Below are 22,395 nucleotides of genomic sequence, written 5' to 3'. Positions count from 1 at the left end.
AAAAAATCTAATAAAATTGATTTTTTAATTTATATTATTTATCTATATCTTATTTATTATGTCATTCATATGCATGTGCATAACATAAACTTTATACCTGAGTTGCGTTTCCTTTAAGAAAAAGTAGAATACTTATGCTTTCATGAGGTTTTAATGCCTCTATAGTGGTTAGAGAAATTTTTCTACTCAAATTGAATTTTTTTCGCTTGTAATCTGTAATGGGTGAGGATTATAATGATTTATTAGTCTGTAATGGATAATGATATAAAGAACAATTTGGAAACCTTTAGATTTTTCAACCTTAAACCACATACAATGAACTTTAGAAATACCTAACCTATAGGTAGAGGCGTAGAGCTATGTTCTTCTCTTTAGAATAGATCAGAAGTTTAGGATTCATTCTTTTTATTGTGTATGATGTTCTAATTCATTTATTTATTTAAATTTTTTTTATTCAGTGTACTAACTAATCTTTTCTCTTATTCATTTTTGCATAATTTATACTATATCATAAAATTGCATAAGAAATATTTGCTCGAAAAGATAATCTTCAACAAAGAGTTTTTCTTGGAGTCCATAGAACTAGTCTACTCTTCATCTGTATTAACTCCTTGCATTAAAAATGATATAATTATAAGTTTTTTAAAATATAAAAACTTAGTGGACAATTATAATAACATAGCAATCTATTATTTTAAATTTTTATTTACAATTTTTTTATATATAATAAGTAAACATTTTCAAAAAAAAAAAAAAAACTTGGATCTATCACTGTAAACACCTTTCTGTATTTGGAAAATCAATGCACAAGAAAGTCATAAATAGCTTCATTTGGAGGCAATCCCTTCCCTTGCAATTCATTTACGACCATACAGCCAAAACATTTCCAGCAGAGAGAAGATAGAATAAAAAATATTATAAACGATAAGGTTGTGAAATTGGCTTTATCCTAGCATATGCTCATTCAGGCTTAATGCACAGAGATAGCTCCCAGCAGAACACATCAAGCAAATAATCTTCAAATTTAACCTCCCTTTTTCCAAATGTATATATTTGAGAAACTAACATAATCAATGGCTTTAACTAAATCATCTTTTTCTTCGATTAGAGTTTTGTTAAGCTTTATTTAAATGTATAATTAAAGATTGATTCAACTTGCGCCATCTCGTTTTTGTACTGATTTGACTTTCAGCAAATTAAGATAACATATTCAGATAATCCCCCATGCATTGTAAATAACAAATACCTTTTTTAATAGAATATGAATAATTTGCAAATGCAGTTTAATTAAATATTACTGGTATTAAGATTTAAATTTAAAATTTATTAAATATTATTTTTTTTTTAAAAATAAGAGCATGAACCAATCAAACTAAGTTACAAATTCTTAAACATCTTTTCTTTTTAAGATCACAAATAGTGCAGCTTTGAACACTTTTCCCTTAGTTGGGATGGCAGATACAAAGCCTACCAGGCTACCCATTGTTTCAGCTGGCAGAGGAGTGTTCCTATGTACTGGCAAGCTAGGGACATACTACTCTACTTGCTGTCTTAGTTGAATTTACATTATATCACAAAATTCAAAGCTAAACGGAGAAACTCCTGTGATAAATGGAATCAGATCCATGCCATGCAACTCCCGGGAGCCATGCTGGTTGCTAGGCGCCTTCAAAAGTGGCAAAATGAACCACAACCCAAAAATCCTTCTGAAAAAGCCCAAATCCAATCCCACATTTTCCACCTCTAGATGCAGGCTAGATATCACCAATATAACAACACATCCCTTAAAAGTGCCAAGCCCACATTTGGCACAAGCAAAAATTAGCTGATGTGTCTCAATAGTTTCATTGCCTTTCCGGGGAAGGTGTGATCAATGAGCTTTAGCGCCCGGAGGGTGATTAGGAGCATGATTACATTTAGGATCAAGAAAGGAAGCTAGCAAATAAAGATGAGTGCATGAGCTATATATATCCTATATTGAACAGGAGGGGCAATTTATAATCCATTTTCCTCAATAATTTTGTTGATTTTCATTTGCAACAATAGCATTAAAGTCTTCAAAAATATAGAACAACACCTTTTCCTTTCCAAAACTTAAAGAAAGAAAAATTTTCAAAGTTACAGTTAACCAATGATTTGTAACTACTAAATTAATATCCAAAGCTTAATAAATGTAAATATTCACATTTTTTGCCTTAAACCATTTGACATTGACACATCTCATGATCTATATAAGAAACCAAGGATACTGTTTCGATCCTTTAGGATAGAAGTATTAACTAGTGAATATAGTTTAGATTTACTGCTTCATGTATTCATGTATAAATACAAAAATTATGTTATAATTTGATACGAAAAATATAAAGTATATATTTTTTATTTTTATTAAATTCATGTTATTTTCATTTGTTTTATCATTTTTAAATCTTATTATCGTATTTTATTTTAAATTGTAAACTTATCAAACAAATAAAATACTGATATGAAAATACAAAATATTGAAATTTGAAAATTAAAATCAATATAATTGCCTTCGTTTGCCCCACTGTTGTATGAAGTTAGGAATTCCTACCATTTGAAACCGAAGACATTGACACAGGTACGATGTAACTTAGAAGACAAGGACAAGGTGTCAAGCCTTTAACCTTTTCCTATGCCAAACTATAGGTTTTTTCTGTGTACCAAGTACCATCACTACTGGCTGCAGCGTGGTAATGGCCCTACCTGTTTGATATATATAAAGGTAAAGTTCCTTTCATTTAACGTTTGTGTAATTTCTTCGTATAAAGATCCCAAAATTTATCAATTTTATTAATGAAAAAGATGTTTAGCTAAAAATTTTGAGGTGTGAAAATTTTTCATTCAAAATTTCCTTTTTTTCAATTTTTTATGGTGTTCATTGACGCTTATATCTACAAGTCGAGCCGCCGCTGCATCCATGCACGTGAAAATTGAGGAAAAAAAAATGAGCGTCTAAGATTGAAATCTGAGATGAAAATCCTAGTTTTGCAGTTGTTGGTATACCTATACGCTTTTTTTTTTTTTTTTTTCAGATGATCAGTTCTTTGATAAAGGACAGGTAATACTTTACCATCGGAGCAAAATTTTAATAAAGAAAATGCCAATTTTCTTGGAAGAAGAATCCTTGGCTAGAATACATGAGCTTCACCAAGCAAAAAAGTTAAATTAATCAAATGGAAATCTGTAAGAGAGAATGATATGATCTAATTTTGGTCAAAAAGAAGGAAAATTTTAAGAGGTTGAAAAAGTAGTAAGCTGGTTGCAGTATATGTAGTAATGAAAACTAATTGTTCCAACTTAACCACAAGAGATTCCTTGTCATCCAAAACCAGAGGACAGCCGAATGAAACATCCAACAAACTATAAACCTAGCCTTGTATTGCATTTCTTCAGTAGTTCAGCAATCCTACCACCAAAGAATTAACTGATATATTTTTCTGCTATTTTCATCATAAATCTAGCATGAGAAAATAAGATAGTGATATAACCAAGGATAACTTGCCGATAAATTCATGTATAGTTAAGATTATATAGTAAGTATGTATATTAGTTGATTATTGGTATATAGATAAATATACATAGACCATGACTTACATGGTAATGTTTGTATAGCTTACCGGCAATTCATCCTTGGCTGCACCATATAGCCTCATTTCCACATGCAAGACTTTAGATGAAAAACACTGCCATGCCAATAAAAGAATGATACTGTAATTCTCTCCCAAACAGCCTAAACCAATCACTTAGAACCCACAGGATGCCATAAACTCAGAGATAGTAAACTTTCCCAAAGGAGAAAGGACAAGACATTCTGTATTTATTTCAACAAAGAAAATTAGCATTATTCAAAGAAAAGGGTGTCTGAAGAAACAGGCAGAGAAGAAGAGGATTGGATAAGAAAACTCTCATGGCAGCGCATGGACGAATTGGGGGTTTGCAGCAAATTGAGTAAGAGATAGTCTCTTGAAGTGGTTTGTATATAATGAAACTTTCAGTTTACACAGTGATGGCAAGGGTGATCTAAAGTAATAATGAGGCTAGCTTTCACACAAGGAAAGCAGCTCTGGAACTAACTACTAGGCGTGTTCCCTTGTCCATTAGAGTAACAGAAAAAAGTAACTGGGAGGGCTCATGTCGTGGGCCTAAGATGCATGTGACTTTCCATGGGTGCTAAAACCAAGAGAAATTAAGCCTATATAATGATCTATCCTTGTCAACAAAAGTCTGACTATCTTCTGAAATTTTGTTATCAACAGTCATGCAAGAGATACACTTTACTTACATATCTTCGTATCAATGGTCCCATACATGTTCCATCAGTTCAATTTCCTGTTGTGCAAGGAAGTACAATTCATACATGTACCTATATTTTATTGATTTAATCATCAATTGGAAAAATCAAAGTAAGATGTTTCAATCAAAAACTTTCAACACTCCCCCATGTTCTTAGTTTCTTGTCCCTTTAATGCCCAATGGCTCCTTTAGTTATGTTCTTTCTTCAGAGGAAGAAATCTTGTAAGACTCAAAAGATTAATTTCATTCCTCATTCAGTCATTTGCTATAGGAAAAAAGAAGAAAAACTTTTTATTTTCTTTTACAAGGAGGATTGAAATTGAACCAACATCATTCATTTGGGAGTCCTGGTGGTAAGTATTCTTTATCTGTAAAGCTGAAGCAGTTTTTCTGATCTAATGCAGTCATTAGTTAAAAAAAAAGATAGATGTTGATTTGTTGGATTGCAGCCTTTTTTCAATGTTTTTACGTATAGTTTCTTGTAAGTACTGCCACTATATTGGAAAAGAAAAATCAAAATTCTGAATGCAGGACTGCTGGCCTTTGAATTCTTGGTTTGGTACAGAATTAAAATTTTAAAAAAAAAACAGTGAGAAGATTTTGCAGTGATACAAAAGATTATGGTCTGACTTTGCCCATAAGCAAATTACATAAACCATAGTGGAACACAGCTATTATCAGCATGAGCTTCCCTGCTTTACTGCTTCAGTACTCTTTAGGAAATACAGTTACCAGCCCTATAAACCTATAGCTGAGCTTTTCTTATGTACTAGTTTTTCATTTTTATCATTCCATTCCATTCCATCACTGAAAATAATTTAGAGTGGCCAACTCACAATCCTGTTTATTTCAGTTTCAGTAGGGCCATAACCTGCAGTATCAATTGTTTTCACCTGATTTCGTCCTTTGAATATGTTATGAAAGCTCAACAGGCTGAGTTAGAATGCACTGTGCACAATCCCCAAAAACCCATGTACTTTCATTCAAGGGCAAAGATAATTAATACATCAACAGTACAAAGGCAGGTTATTAAAAACGCAAAAGTGAATCAACTACAGAAGTGCCAGCTAGTTTAGTTCATCAAATTTTTTGATCCTCCCAAATATTCCCAACCATTTGAGTAAAGTCCAACTTGATTTATTTCATTTCCAACCCCTTTTACCATCCGGTCCTTTTTTGTAAAAGTGATCGTGATTTAAGAATAACGAAACATTATTTGAGGAAATACATCGGAAATAACCAACACTTGTTAGTAACAGGTAACAGATTAGGCTGAGATGGAATAATAGCGGCAGTAAGAGTTTATATTGAACAACTCCATTAAATTGTTACAAACTAACGGATTAAAACACAATGCATGCTACCGCCGCAACAAAAATTATGCACCTCCACATTTAGTTCAATGGTAAGTGTATCTATTCTCTCACTCAAGAAGATTAAGAAATCACTTGCTAGTGTGTTTCAAACACAGCAACGAGCTCCTTCATTCTCTCAAGTAACATGAAACCATAAAAAACAATAAGCTGTCACCTTTCATTTGAGGTCATTATGCATGACAAAATTCAAAAACCTACCACAACATTGCAGAAAACACCAACACATGGTCCTTTCCCATGCTTGTAATGTCATTTAATTAAGAAATCCATTGGTAGCATTGTTCATCTAGCTGTGCAACAGCCTAAACTAGCAATATATCACCGAAAACCACTCTTGAGGAGCCAAATCCTAAACGGTAGATAACTGGCTAGATGCCATATTACATCCATTCTGTGCATCATTATGATAGTGTGTGCCATTACCAGTTCTATATTATTATACCATAATGTATATTACATGCTTTAGGGAAAAGCTATTACCGGCAGTCCACCTATCTCAGTTGATCAGTTTAAGCTTAGGAAAACAATTGGTATTACTCTTTAAGTTTTTCAAGGACCATTGAGCTGCTTTGGATGTTAATAAAATGGAATAAAAATGCTTGCAATCCAGATTATATGTCTTCTGCAAAACTATTCAGGGTCAACTGGCTAAGTTGAGGATAAAATCCAATCATAAATTCAGATAACCGAAGATAAAAAAACAGTGAAGAGAAATATATGTTTAGATAATTAATAAGCCCAGCACTTTTAGTACAAGTGCCAATGGATGAAAGAAGCTACAAGGTTTTGAAAATCTAAACAAATGCAAACTAGAAAGAAGAAAAGACAGCAAAATATGAAATAGAAGGCAGCCGGCATGCCGGCTAGCTAGGTTCATGGGAGCAAATGTTGTAGAGCTTGGTGTTTTTGGTGTCATGGTCATGGCAAATTTCAAAGAGAATAAGATCTCAACCTTATAGGGAGTAGTATCAGGGTGGGCCATGACCACCAGAATGGTCAAGTTCATGTGTCATGGGCCTCAAACTTTAGCCAAATTTTTGTGGGGCCTTAAGCTGGAAATTCCTTCCTTTAAATCAGTCTAAAATCATTGTAGATGAGTGTGCACTCAAAAGAATAATTGAAAGGCACTCAAAGCAAGAAAAGCTTAAAACACAAGAGATGTTGGAATGTTGTAACTTATAAATGAGGCTGAGGAGACCTTTAGTTATACTTGAAATCTTCTTACTTCAATAGCAAAGATTGAATCAATTCAATAGATATTATAGAGTCCAAAATTACAAGGAGATTACGTGAGATTATATAAAAGTTTAAAATTCTGCAAGGAATTTATCCCACAGCTTGGTCATTAGCTTCTAGATCCTTATAAATGTTGCTTTAGCACTTGGGTCTACTTGAGTATGATTTGCTTGCACTTGGGCTTAGTGCGCTTGGGGCCTTTTTAGACGTAATTTCCTTGGCCTGAAGAGTTGGTGCAAGCAACAATTGTGCTTGTTGCATGCCTAGGGCTTGAACTCTTTGTGCTGATCCTACTGATTGTGCTTGGGCCTCAGGTACATCTATATGAGCTATGACATTCTCCCTTACATAATCTTACAATGCCCTCGTTGCGTCCTTCGAGTGAAATTGATTAATCTAGTATTCAAACTACCATAGATCCTCAGATGGTTTCCAACTAGCCTTAAAGTAGGGAAGTCCTTTCCACTACACCAAATACTTATGTCTTGGTCTGTAATTCTATTGCTTTAACACTCGGTCAGCTAGTATGAACTTGACATCTTTGTCATATAAGGCCTTTATCCCCATAGGTGCAAGCTATGACTCTATAGGTCTTGGATCCTCCTGATCCTTATGGAATGGTTTGAATATGTTGACATAAAAAATTGAGTGTACCTTGATGGCATTTCCAACTTATAGGCTATTTTGCCTACTTATTTTAACACACTGAAAGGCCTTTCATACCTTTAAACTAGGCTTTTATGCAAGCCCTTGTGGTGTAACACCAAGTGCAACATCACTATTACCAAGTTCTTAACTTGAAATTTGCACGTTTTATCTATTTTAATTAGCCCACTTCTTGCTCATCTTAGCTACTTTGTGAAAACAACATAGGCAGGATCTGTCTACTTCTACCAAGCCTTGATAAACCTATATGATGTTGGATTTAGTCTTGTGTAGTCCATTGCAACAATTCCTATAGTGGTGGCTGTTGACATGTCACAATCTCAAACGATCTCTGGTTCATTGCCTTACTCTACTACAAGTTGTAAGAAAACTGGCAAACATTAAACAACTTGGGCCAATCTCACTGTGTCATAATCACATAGTGCTTAAGGTAGACCTCTAACAATCCATTAAATCTTTCAGCTTACTTATCGATTTATGGACATATGTTGGTGGAAAAGTTTAAGTCTTACCCCTATAACTTGAACAACTTTGTTCAGAACTGTCCTATAAACCACCAATCTTAATCACTAACAATGGTCTATGGTATGCCTTAGTATTTCACCACATTCTTTAAGAACAAATGAGTTACCTTTTTGGTTGTTGGAATGAAAGTCATATACTTGGAAATCTATCCAACACTACAAAGATGCCATCAAATCTACCTACCTTGGGTAGGTCAATTATGAAATTTAACAAAATGCTCTGCTATAAGCACTCTAATATAGATAATGGCTCTAAGAAAACAATTTGTGACTTGAGCTTCACTTTGTCCTGTTGACATACAAGGCAAGTCTTCACCTAAGCCTCAATGTCATCCTACATACGAGGCTAATAATAACAGTATTGCACCAATGCTAAGGTGCAATGCATTCCAAGGTGGCCATCCACTTTGAATCATGGTATACATGCATAACTTCCTTGCCAAACTTCCCATGCTATGGAATGAACAACTTATTTCCCTTGGTGTAAAGCAAGTCATTCTATAACCAAAATTGAATGGTTTTACTTTGCTATACATACTACATAAATGTCTTGGGTGTAAGATCATGGGTTAACCCTTTCTCAATATGCTGTACCAAAGAACCTTCAGATCGGCTGATGGTAGCAAACATCATTTTTTCTATTGAATGCATCAACCATTGTGTTAGCCTTTTTAGGCTTGTATTCCATGCTAAAATCAAACTCTACAAGGAAATCGTGCCATTAAGTTTATTTGGAGGATAGCTTCTTCCGAGTCTAGAAGTAGTTTGTCATAATATTATCCATTTTAATCATAAATTTTATGAAAACTTGCAGTCAACCTACGAGATATTATTCACTTTGACTTGAATGTTTTATAGTTTTGTTAAATAAAAGGTGCCTCACAAGCTTGGATTTAATTCTTTACATATATATCATAGTAAAACTTCTGATTATTCTAATATGAAATTGAAATGTCACAAACTCTCTCGTTAAAACTTAATGTCCCCTTCAAGTCTAACACAAAGCACATAAATTCACCAAATCACACCAAACATTAGGCAAGTCTAATACAAAGTACACATAGATCACAGGATCATACCAAATATTGGGATATAGAGATGGTTCTCACTATGTAGCACTTAACTTTTACAAGATTCTAGATGTGGCACTTACCATGTAGTACTTAGGTCTTGTTTGACTGATAACCACTCTAATACCATTTAGAGAGACCTACACCCAACCTATGAGATATTATCTACTTTAACTCGAAGATCTCACAGTTTTATCCCACAAAAAATATCTTATAAGTTTGGGTTTAGATCTCTACATATATATCATAATAAAACCTTATATTATCTTGATGTGGGATTAAAATGTTGCAAACTCCTTCCATTAAAGTTTGACATCCTCGTCAAGTCCAATATAAAGCACATAAATCCACTTAATCATACCAAACATTAAGCAAGCTCCACATAAAGTACGCACAGATCATAAGATCACATTGGACGTTGAGATTCTAAAGGTAATTTTTATTGTGTAGCACTCAGCTCTCGTAGGATTCTAGAGGTGGCTCTCATGACATAGCACTTAGTTTTCATTCAACCAATGACCACTTTGATATTATTTGTAAAGATCTATATCTAACTTGTAAGGTATTATCTACTTTGACTCGAAGGTCTATGATTTTATCTTACAAAAAATACCTCACAAGTTTGAGTTTAGATATATATATATATATAATAACAGAACTTTAGATTATCCCGATGTGGGATTAGGGTGTCACAAACTCCCTTTGTTAAAGCTTGATATCCTCATTAAGCCTAATACATAGCACACAAATCCACCTAATCACACTAAACATTAAGTAAGTCCAACATAAAGCACACAAAGATTACAGATCATAAGATCACACCAGACATTGAGATTTTAAAGATGGCTCTCACTATGTAGTAGTTAGCTCTTGTAAGATTCTAGAAGTGACTTTTATAGTGTAGCACTTAGCTCTTGTTTGACTAGTGATCATTTTGATACTATTTTTGGAGACCTATACCCAACCTGCGAGGTATTATCCACTTTAACCTGAAGATCTCATGATTTTATCTCACAAAAGATGCCTTACAAGTTTAGGTTTAAATTTTTACATTTATATCATAGTAAAACCTCATATTACCCCAATATTAGATTGGGTTATCACAAATCAAGACCCCAACAAATAGTATTTCTATATGTATAAATAGTACACCAGTATTGTCATTTTTTTTCTTGAATTATGTATTCGTGCTCTATCTCATTAAACTTTTAGCTCTTGAGTGTAATCGAATGATCCTCTTACATCAGCACCTTTCTAATCGCAAAGTCTAATGAATTTTTATGTCTTATATGGCTTAGTGTGATATGGCATGGCTAGTATATACTCATCTATCATTACATGCTTCAGCTGGTCAAAAGCCTATTGGCACTCCTAACTTCAATTTCACATTTTTTTTATTGAGCATGTCTATCAATAGTGGGGATAGTCAAATGGCCTTTGGTGAAACACTTGCAGTAATTTACCAACCCAATGAATGATCTCAGCTCTGTGACCTTGGTTGGTAGCTCTTAATCTAGTATAACTTATACCTTATTTTTATCCATTTAATTTCGGTTACCTCCAACTATGTAGCCTAAAAATGGCACCTCTTACTGGATAAAAAAATACTTTTCCTTTTTCATGAATAGTTCATTATCTCATAAAGCCTGGAACACTTGTTTAAGGTACTTTACATACTTTTCCAATGTCCAGTTATAAATCATAATGTCATCAAGGTAAATAATAATAAATCTATCAAGGAATGACTATAATACCTTATTCATTAAAGTGCAAAATGTTATTTATGCATTGCTTAAGTCAAAAGGCATCACTAAGCACTCATAAGAATCATAACGAATAACATAAACTATTTTAGACTCATCCTCTTTAGCTATCTTGACTTCAAGTCCAACTTGGTGAGTCATTTTGCATATCCAAAATGGTCAAACAAATTAGCAATTAGTGAGAATAGATATTTGTTCTTCACCATTAGCTTGTTTAGTGTTTTATAATTTATACATAGTCATAATAACGATCATGCTTCTACTGGAACAAAGTCAAGGCATCATATAAAACTTTAAATAGCCTGATGTAGCTAGCATCAATCAACTTCTTAAGTTGTCTTTGCAATTCCTCTAACTTTAGGGATGACATCTAATAATAGGCTTTAGTTGATGTTTCGACATTTGGCACTAGCTTTATCTTGTGATCCATCTTTCTCTTTAGTAGCAGCCTCTTTGGTAACTTTATGGGTATCATATCTTTGAATAACTTTAGCACCTTTAACATTTCTAAAAAGGTGTTATCACTGATCTACTCAAACTAATCCATCTTTAAAGCTACCAAAAAAATGATTTCATTCTTGGTTATTCCCTTGGTGAGCTGTATGGTAGATAAAATGTTAGTCCTAACCTCAACTCTCATCTCCCCAACACAACGCATGGATATCGATAATTTAATATACAAATGTGATTGGCAAAGGACATGACAAGTGCATTTATCCAATTAAGGAATTCTAAACTAACAACAAGCTCATAATCATTTAGAAGAATTACCTTAATGAATTTTTTGCCTTTCAAATCACCCAAATGTAGCTCCAATCCATGAGCTATATTAATTGTTGAGACCTCTTTGGAATTGATTGTTTTGATTGTACCAATTTTTTTCTATACTTTTAGGTTTAGCTTTTGGACAACATCACCAAATATGAACAAGTAAGATGCTTATGTATCCATGAGCACATTTGTTTGTGTGTCTGCAACCATCATATCCATCAACATTAATCTTTTCTACTTTCAGCATCTCTTTGCTGGACTGAATTGAGCACAATCAAACCTAGCTTTAAAGTTTCTTATTATGGTTCCTTATCAACCTTTTTGTTTATGGCAGACAACTTGGTTCTTTTAGGGTAGTTTTGTTATGTACTAACATTCGCATATGTAACATACTAGTGGCTTTCAGTCATTGCTGACCTAATTTTTGACTTTTATATTTTAGTTGGTGGCTTTCTTTAGCCACTCTTGTACTATCAACCTTTAACCTCATCTTGGATTATTGATATATGTTTCTACTACCTTTGTCTTTGTCCTTGGGCTTGAATGACTCGAACTTATTTTGTGGCTTAAATTCAACTAAAGATTCAACAACTGTCATGGTTTTGGCCAAATCTTGTACACCTCTCCACTATAACCCATTTTTAGCCTAGAGTTTGAGTCCATCCATGAAAAAAAAGAGACCTATTTCTTTTTCAAGGTTAGAAAACTAGAACATCAACTCTAAAAACTCTTGAACATACTCTTACACTTCATCTTATTAAACAAGCCTAGGCATATTCTCACATACCTCATCATTGGCATACTCTAGGTGGAATTATTGCCTAAACTCTATCTTGAACTCATTTTAAGTTCAAACCAAAGCACATTCATGCCTTGCATCATCACACTTACATCTTCACCATAATAGTACAATGTCAACTAAATAAATTGAGACTATAATTGCCTTAATGGCATCACTCTCGATGCCCATAGTTTGAAATACTATTTCATTCTTTATAGTAAGTTATCCACATCTTTTGCAAACCTAGTTCCCTTGTATTTTTGGGTTTAAAAACCTTCACTCGTATTTTAGTTGTTACAGCTAGCACACCATGTCCAATGGTTATTTTACAAGTCATGAGCTCTCTTTAATCTCCTACATCTCCTTACGTGTTACCTCTATTAAAGACTCTAGGTTTCACTCCTCTAAATAAACATGTCAATGGTCTCATTGCAGGCACTTTTTTTTTGAGCTTTTCCTTGATGTCCAAAACTATCACATCCATCTTGGTTAAGCGACCATCCAAGGTTGACATGATATCCCTCAAGCTAACATTTTTGCCCTCTCATAAGGCTTTTTGGACCTCTTACTATTAGCTAGTAACATCATTTTGTGACTTCATTTCTTCAAACACCTTAAGTGCAATATGAAAACAATCTTAAAATAAAACTTACTTTGATAACAATTGTTAAAGGCATGGAACTTTAGCTAAAACTCTATGTAGCCTTAATCTATTCTTTGTATGCCTAAGTTAACCTAGATGAATGTTTGCACTACAAGAACAACTAAAAGACACTTAAAGTAAGAAAAGCCTAAAACACAATAGAGATACTAAAAAATGCTGTAAGTTGTATTGCTCAAGTAATTTTATACATAAATAAAAATGGAGAGACTGCCTATTTATACTTAAAGCCCCTTACATCAATGACTTAGATTGAATTAATCTGATGGCTATCATAGAATCCAACTTTACAAGGAAACATAAGAGTTCAAATTCTACAGGTTATTGAACAGGTTAGTCTTTGACTTCCAAATCTTTCTAAAAAATTACTTCAGCATTTAAACCTATTGGAGTGTGATCTACCCATTCTAAAGCTTGGTAAGCTAGGGTTTTTCTAGAAGTAATTTTTTTTAGCTTAGGAGCTAGTACAATGAGCCTTGTGACTATTGCATGCCCAAAGCCTAAACCCTCTATACTGATCTTAATGATCAAGCTTAGGCTATGGGCACACTTGCGTGGGTTATGACACATGTCTTTTGCTATTTTTAAAATTTCGTAACTCAAGTTGTCTATTCCCTCTCTTGGCATAAAAAGATAGGGAAAAAACTGAAACTAATGCAAAAACAACAACTTCCTTAACAATAAAATTTGCACTTGATCGTGTGTAGACACCAAATTTATCTGAAATTTAAGTAAGGATCCTCGAATTTTTAGGTCGAGGTCCAAGTTCAATCGGGCTAAGGCCTAATTTTAATTCATTTTGGGCTTTAAGCCTAATTTCGATCAGGCCTTAAGCCCATTTTGTTATTAGGCCCAGCCTACCTTTTTTATTTTCTTTATTTTATTTTTTAATTAAACAAAATACACCAAAAAAATGAAAAGAAAAAATGAAAAAAAATAAACAAAAGAATACAAAAGAAAAAAAAATAAAGGAGAGGGGACCGGTGCCTGGTGTCGTGCACAGCACCATTGGCACCAGTCCGCCCATGCTTGGCCCTATGCCACCTGCTCAAGCACAAGGCCAAGACTGGACAACACAAAATAACAAAGGGGCAGAGAGAGGGGTTGATGCTTGAGGTATCGTACACGGCACCCCCCTCTGCTAACCTTGTGCCATTCACTCAGGCACAGAGCATGGCCGAAACTCTATAAATAGAGCTCATGATCGAACTAACAAAAAAAAAAGGATACCTTGCCAAAAAAAAAAAGCTTTCTGCTAGAAAAATAACAAAAAATATACAAAAAAATCAACTCAGTCTTCTGGAACAGGGAACCCAGCGTCGAGATCACCTGTAAAAAAAGAAGCAAAATTAGTAAAAAAAAAAATGGTCAAAATACAAAAAAAGTTTGGTCGAGAGTTAAAAGGCAAATATAGAGAATTTGAGATCTTTTTTGGTAAATGGGAGGTCAAATTTAGGTTCAAGGAGTCGAAAGGAGTATTTTAGATTTTTTTTATCAACAGCCGTATACAACGGTCGACAACCAGTGATTAATCCTCAATGATGACTGACGGTGACCGGCTGATCGGGTAGAGAGAGAAGGTATGAGAGTGTAGAGAGAGGGGAGAAGAGAAAATGAGAGAAATTTTTTTTTTTTTACTTTTATAGAAAGCTGAAAGCCAAAACGACGTCGTTTCATTAAACGATCAAAACAACATCGTTTTAAGCTTAAGATCCGTGCATCAACTCGTCGGTTCGACCCAGGGTTCGCGCAATCGATCGATGACCTGACTTATCCTTTAGCCTTTGATTGGTCCAATCGAATCGGTCCATACCGAACCAAATCGACCAAGATCGGATCGAATCGACCAAGACCGAGTTGGATCGACCTCGAATTGCAAAATCAACTAAACTGGATCGAGCCGCCAAACCAACGGACAATGTTGATCGGACCGTTGATTGATCCGATTCAGAAAAAAATTTATTTTTTTATATATTATTTTATAATATTTATCCATATTAAAATATTTATATTTGTTAGATTAAATGATGAAATATGTAGTTAAAATTTTTATAATTTTGTTAATTTTTAAATAAAATTTAAAAATAAAAAAATAAAAAAAACTTAATAATAATACATAATTAAAAAAATGTATGAAAAGGAAATTTTTATCCAATGATAAGATTCAAAGGTACTCCGAGTACTGATACCTATGAAATCTCTAGGTGTGAAAATTTTTTTAAATACTACTAGTGTATTTAAGTATTTATAAAAAAAAAATTTTGTTATAAAATAATAAATAAAAATTAATTAATAAATTAAGAATAGGTAATAAAAAAATGAGAAAAAAATTTTATCTGATGATGGGATTCTAAAAGTATTTCAAGTAGAGATGCTTTAAAAATCCCTAGGTGAGAAATTTTTTTTAATATTACTAGTGTATTGGAATATTTATAGAAAATCTTTAATATAATAAATTTTTTTCTTTTTTCATTTTTTAAATGCATAATAATAAATAGTAATAAAAATTAATAAAATAAAAAAAATAAAATGCTTGCATCAGCATATCAACATTTTGCATTGCATGTATGGCATAGTTTTTGTGAAAAATAAATTTGAGCCTCTAAGGATGATATTCTAAGGTATTCCGAATAGTGATACTTAAGAAATCTCTAGGTGAAAAAAAGTTCTTTCAATGTTACCAACGTATTTGAACATTTTAAGAATTATTTCAATAAAAATGTTCTAATTTATTTTTCTTGAATAAAATTTGAATAATAAACTTTTTTTAAAAAAACTAATTTCTAATAAATGAAAAAAGCCAAGAAAATTATTTTTCTAACACAAAAAAAAGACTGTTTTTTTATCAAAATCAATAGATAACACGTTAGTTAAATGGTATCATTTTTAAACGAACGTTGTGAGGGTGCTAATCCTTCCCTACACATAACCGACTCCCTAACTCAGATTGTTTCGCAGACCATAAAATTATCTTTTTAATAAATTTTAATTAATTTTAAAATTTTATTAAAATGATAAATTTTAATAGGTGGCTAATTGCACCTAGCCAAAAAAGATTGGTGACGACTCTGTTTTTTATTCTTTTATTTTCGTTTCCAAATTCGTCGGACAGACACAAAACTGTTACAACATCTTGTTGTTATTTGTTAAAAAGCATCCATTACAATATTAAGGTCTATAACAATCTGATAATAAAAAATCAAAGATATTCATTTTCTACTCATATTACTTAAATTAATTTTGAACCAACAAATAAAAAACAATTATTAAAAAAATCCTATAAAAACACTGATGGTATTTCACCTAAACCATCTTATCATCTTCAAATGCAAATTTTGAAAGGTTTTCTTTTGACAATACATGAATATTATCTTTTATAATCCTTTTCATCTTAGTTACAATAGCTATTCATTTACCAATAAGGCAACTAATATGTGAGGTTCGCACAAATAAGCATGTGTTGTGAATGACATAATTCCAGAGTCATTTTCACCCTTCTCACTGTATATCAGCATTGTGTCTAATTCATATCAAACACATATAAAATATAAAAATTATCATGTTACAAGTTATATCGACACATCAATTACAAAATACTTTCTTTTTTGTTAAACGATTTTTATCAAAATTTTAAACTATATCGCTTTCATTTTTTTTGTATTATTTTTATGTCATATTATTTTATCGTGTATAAAATTATCATATTTACATGATAGCTTCAATAGTAGGTGAATATTTATCCTCAAAGATCTAATGCATTTTATATCCATAATTTTTCTGCAATATTTTTTATACTTATTTAGATTTTTATATTAAGAGTTAAGACCAAAGAAACAAATTAATTTTTTTAATAAAAAAAAACATGAATCATTGGATCAAACTTAATATTACTAGTGTGAAAGCCCGCATGATGCTACGAGTTTGTTTTAATAATAAAAAAATTTTGTTTGTCATGAAAGAAAAGTAGAAAACGTAATAATTTGAAGTCAAAGTTTTTAAATAGTTACTAAAAAACAAATAATAATAGATAATGTTTAAAATAGTTTTTTTTTTTTAAAGATAATAGATAATGTCCAAGTTACTGGTGTGGATCATCATATTTTAATCCAATGGAAGGAAGACACATCAATATTTAAAAAGATAATCATGAGTTGTTAATTAAAGGTTTTAGGATTTATCCAAAAGCTTCAATCTCCAACTTCCATAAAAGCATACTTGAAAATGTTAAAGCTATCCCTCTAACTATTTCTAACTTAAATGATAAAATAAAATTCAAAATTTTTGAAATGCAATAAGACATTAGAAACTTTCTCTTTTTCAATATGTGCATTGTTTTGAGGGGTAGAACTTTAATTCCATAAATAACATAAACTTCATTGGACTATGGATTTGCCACTCTATAAATTACAATAGTTTTACCATTTCTTACCTGATTAGCCAAAGCATATGCCATGGCTCTCTCACGTTTAGCTGTAGCCTTCTGCCTTTTTAGTAACTTGGCTTGAATTTATTCAATAATCCTATACTATCGCAGAAGCATTTTTGTATTTGATCAAAAGTCATATGATGCACTCAGCAAACCAACAACATCTACACTTTAATTATATGAAAAAAGGAATGATAAACAAATTAAAATTTCTATGATCATTATTCATTAGTGTAACTAAAAAATGATTTAATTTAGTTAACAAAAAGTTATCAACATACAATTAACACTATAAGGATTATCAATTTGTGTGTATGCTATGTTTGTAAATATCTATTGGATAGCATAGAAAAGAAAGTAAATCTAGTGGTTGCTAGGTGAAAAGTTGTGGTAGCAACAAGCAACATAGCCACTGGCAAAATATAGTATGACAATGAAATTCAACACATGCAAATGTTAAGACATCAAACTTAAAAGCCAATTATGAATATATGGTATAAAATTGAACTTATTTGATGTGAGACGTAACACCACTCCCAAAAAAGCAAATAAGAACTTAGTTCCACTTACAGATAAATGGTTTTACCCACATCATCACTCTCAATCAATTTACCTTAGTATCAAAACAACCAAGAAGTTTGAGTCTAATAAAATCACTACTAAAAGGATCCTCATATTTTGGATACAATAAGGAAACAATGATTTTTGCTACACCCATATTGAGGATATTACCCAAAAAAAGAAAGTGTAAAGAAGAATCTCCAAACTATAGTTTATCCATCATATAAATCATATTCCACCAAGAATTTTTCAAACCTCTACATCTTGTGTAATACTCTCAATCAAAAATCCTTAGCACCCTCAAAATAGATTTTTTTAATTAGGTGATACATTCTACATTTCCTGATTTGAATTCCACATATATCTGAACCTATACACCATATTTAGGATGGTACAATAAAAAATTACATCATCACTAACCACATTCTAAAATCTTAACTAAGTAACCAAATCTAGCACCTTAGTAATATCTCAATCTGAGAAAATAACATAAAAGCATATTTATCAATACCAATACTAGGAGGAAGGATAAAACTTAGTATTATAATGACTATAACATAATGGTTAAATAAGCACCAATAACAGGGAGTGTTTAATAAATAAAAATTTAATATCAAATTTTTTTATATTATTTTTAAAATTTAACTTTATCTAAAAAAAACTAATTTATCTCAGCTTGCATATGTTTTTACATAAACCATGGCATATCTAAAAGGAAGCATGAAAAGTTATTAAGCTTATTTAACCTTTTCTTTTTGGACAAGTCACCATTTAGAGTCCTTCATGTCAATTGTTGAAGTTATGATTTCTGTAGAATTGCAGGTTAATTCCAATGATTATCAATAATCAATGTTTATATTAATACATTTTTTAAATAAATAAAAAAATAAAAAAGTGAAAAACATTTTACTCTTCTCAACAACCAAACCATTGTTTTTCAGAATTTTTGCAATTATGACGACTATTACAATAGCTACATATATGACATGATAAATAAAAAGAATGATTTACAACAATTCTAAAAAATTAGCATATATAATTGATTTAGGTTCCATCTATGAATAATTAGGTCCAAAAACTTTGACCTAGCATCTTAGTGATACCAATGAGTTTCTAAAATCAAAATCATTTATTTATTTTACATACACAATTTTATTATTCTATATTTTCTTTTCAAGTGGTTTTAATTTCTTACATGTATCGAACACCCAAAACTTGTATTTTTTTCTTATAAGACACAACCTACATATATGAGTTAGCTTCAAAGAAAGAAAACGACAAAATATAGTGTTAATAAAATGTTAAAGTTATTAATTTCACATATTACAATAACCAAAAAATAAAAAACAAATTGACTTGAGACTAGTTGAGTTTATTTTCAGTAGAATATAAAGGAGTAGAGGATTGAAGTCATCACTATAACAGCTAATTAAGTCTAAAAAATGTTTTTCATTAAATATAATACAAATAAAACCAATAAAATAAAGTTAAAAAATTGAACTAAAGAAAGAATCATAAACTAAGCTCACTTATTTATTTTTTACTTGATGTGAGTATCCTAGAGGAATGTAAACAACTTCAACAACATATTGCCTCCAAAGCCAAAACTATTTAAGAAATCTTAATATGTCTTACAAACCTTCTCACATAGTTACTTTCACTGTTTTATTCTATCATTATTCAAATCTTTATGAAAATCTTGTTTTAACCATTCAATGATGAAGTTAGCAACATTGTGATCAAAATAAGTTAAGCTCAAATTTACTTCATATATCATAATATGCATAGATTTAGTATTTAACAACAAAAAGATCTATTTTTAAAATGGTTTGTCTACCAATATCTTATATATAAAAAGTCAAAATACACCCTATAAGTACAAAAATTATAATAATTATCTCTTTGCAATCTCATAGACTTGTACATAAATTGAATTCTTTGAGAAATGATGAAGTGACATACACACAGACACACATATATATATTAATTAAGTTTCAATAAAATATTTATCTCACCAACATATTTTTTATCAGTAAAAACGACTAGAACCCATGCAAAATTTGTCAATAAAATAAGAAAAATCATTCAAGAATAACATATTTAATAAAAAAAACCATTAAGCATAAATTCAAAGCCATTAAACAAAACAACCATAGCTACAACATATTCAACATTTAAATCACATGCCTCATTTGAAAGACCTATAGCATGAACACCACAATTAATGTCAAGGTATTTTGCCATTAATTGATTCAAAACTTATAAATACTTAATAAGTTTTTGTTTATATGATCAAATCAGCCTATATAAAATTCATGTTCATAAAAACAAATCATGTTTAAATGATGTGACTAATTTTAAAGGATTAAAGAATATTTAAGATCAATAATACACTATCATGGCATAATTTTATAAAAGTAAATTATATTATCCATGTGAATCTGCCAATAACTTTGAAACACACACACATACACACACACACACACACACACACACACATATATATATAACTTTGACAAACCAAGGAAAAAATAAATTCTAAATATATGACAATTACTCATTTTTATAAATAGTTATGAAAGTAAATTTGTAAGAATATATATATATATATATTGGCAAAAAAAAAAAACCTAGATTCTAAAAATTCAATCGTGTTTTTACCATTTAATTTTAATTGATTTACATGTTTATTATATCATTTTTCATTAGTTGTTAGGTGGCTTTTAAAAATTGGTTTATATATTGATTCCTAAATCCTCACATGTAAAGCTAAATGCATAATTAAAAAAAAAAAAGCATCCAAAAAATTATAGTAAAAATTCTAAAGCTGTAAACTAATATATCATCTTTACAGAAAAAATTCATAAGAATTTTATTTATGAATTCCTAAGAAACTTTTTAGAGTACAAAATGATATATATAGCTAAAACATTAAATCTAACAAATCCCATGATATCCTAGGGATAATAACAAATCACCTAAAAATCCTCTAACAATAAATAAAAACTATTAAGTAGGAATTTGATTAATGAACCAAATCTCTTTTATTTAGGAAATGACCAATATACTAAATGAATGACAAATAATTAAATTTGATTAGGAATTGATTTTTCACACCCTCCCTCAAATTGGCTGGTAGATATCAATTATACCTAACTTGGACTTCAAATTCTCGAAATTACCATGATGAAGAGTCTTGGTGAGGATGTCGACTGTCTGATGTTATGTTGGAGTGTAAACTAGTTTGACTGCACCTTCTTTAATCTTATCTTTGATGAAGTGGTAATCAATCCTTATATATTTTGTTCGATTATGATGAACAAGGTTCTTGGCAATGTTAATAGCTGCTTTATTATCACAACATAGTTTTATTGAATTTTTAATTGATTTCTTCAGTTTATGTGGCATTCTCTCAAGTCAAATTCCTTCACAAATCCATGGCACATAACCCTAAATTTAGCTTCAGCACTACTTCAAGCTACCATTGCTTACTTCTGGCTCTTCTAGGTAACTAAGTTGCCCTACATATATGTACAATACCTTATAGTTCTTCAATCTATCATAAAACTAGCTTGATCTGCACTAAGAAAATCTTCATATCTCTATTTAATGTTTTTTTTAAGTGCACTTTGCCCTTTTTATTAAAGTATTAAAAGATTCGGTATACTGCCTTCATGTGTCTTTGTAGGATTGTTCATAAATCTGCTCACCATATTTACAGAGATGCCAATGTTAGGTCTAGTGTGCGTCAAACAAATTAATTTTTTCACAAGTCTCTGGTATCTATTTTGGTCTACAAAAAGATTTTCATCTCTAATTTTCATTGTGACATTTGGGTCCATCGAAATATTTATTGGTTTGCACCCAAACATTCCTATCTCTTTGAGAAGATCAAGTACATTTTTCATTGTGAAATAGAAATATCATTTCTTGATCGAGCTACTTCTAAGCTAAAAAAATATCAAAGTTGTGCCAAGTCTTTTATTTCAAACTCTTTAGCTAGAAGAGTCTTCAATCCAACTATTTTCTTTTCATAATTTTCTATGAGGACAATATCATCTAACATAAACAATTATAATAGCAATTTTACTATTTTAAAAATATTTAACAAACATAATGTGGTCAAATTGGTATTGTAAGAACCCATTCTTTTTAACAGCCTTAGACAAATGATTAAACCAGACGTGAGGAGATTGTTTAAAGTCATATAAAGATTTTTAAAAATTACACAACTTGCCCATGTTGT

General features: G+C 31.2%; 1 long non-coding RNA gene across 1 annotated transcript; it reads right to left on the bottom strand.

Annotated features, from left to right (window-relative positions):
- Nucleotides 1–1,373: 1,373 nt before the first annotated feature.
- On the bottom strand, nt 1,374–4,645 carry LOC149513742 (uncharacterized). The gene is made up of 2 exons (XR_016329522.1): nt 3,639–4,645; nt 1,374–3,427 (listed from the first exon to the last, which is right to left on the bottom strand). It is a non-coding gene; the product is annotated as an uncharacterized LOC149513742 (long non-coding RNA).
- Between the last annotated feature and the right edge of the window lie 17,750 nt (nt 4,646–22,395).

Source organism: Durio zibethinus, chromosome 18 (assembly GCF_047325235.1).
Source record: "Durio zibethinus cultivar Kanyao isolate XHJ-2024 chromosome 18, ASM4732523v1, whole genome shotgun sequence".
NCBI lineage: Eukaryota > Viridiplantae > Streptophyta > Magnoliopsida > Malvales > Malvaceae > Durio > Durio zibethinus.
Note: the sequence above shows the minus strand (reverse complement) of the source record. Positions and strands in the feature narration are given on the sequence as shown.